The following is a 570-nucleotide window of genomic DNA, read 5'->3' as shown; positions in this document are numbered from 1 at the left end:
GAGGCAGGGCACGGGGGCGACGGTGAGGGGCGCGGCCACGGGCGATGAGGAGGCAGGGGGCGACGACGGCGACGGTGAGGGGCGCGGCGACGGGCGACGAGGAGGCAGGGGGCGGAGGTGAGGGGCGCGGCGATGGGTGACGAGGAGGCAGGGGGCGCGGGGCGGCGACGGCGGATGGGCGGCGCGGGACGGCGTCGGAGGCAGGGGTGACGACGGCGACGGCGAGGCGCAGACGGGCAGCCTGGCAGCGTCGTCGGGGCGGGGAAGACGAACTGAATGAAAAATTTCACAAGTCCAGCTTATATACCCAGAGCATTGGTACCGGTTCGTGGCACCAACCGGTACCAATGCCACCTTTAGTCCCGGTTGGTGCCACCAACCGGGACCAAAGACCTCTTTTCAGCAGCCCAAAGGGCGGGAAGCGGCGGCCTTTGGTCCCGGTTGGTGTCACCAACCGGGACTAAAGGTGGGGCATTGGTACCGGTTAGTGCCATGAACCGGTACCAATGCACACCTTTAGTCTCGGTTGGTGCCACCAACCGGGACCAAAGGCCTTGTGCTGCTGCGCCC

The sequence above is a fragment of the Triticum aestivum genome, unplaced genomic scaffold (assembly GCF_018294505.1).
Source record: "Triticum aestivum cultivar Chinese Spring unplaced genomic scaffold, IWGSC CS RefSeq v2.1 scaffold27977, whole genome shotgun sequence".
NCBI lineage: Eukaryota > Viridiplantae > Streptophyta > Magnoliopsida > Poales > Poaceae > Triticum > Triticum aestivum.
This window is presented reverse-complemented; position numbering follows the sequence as displayed.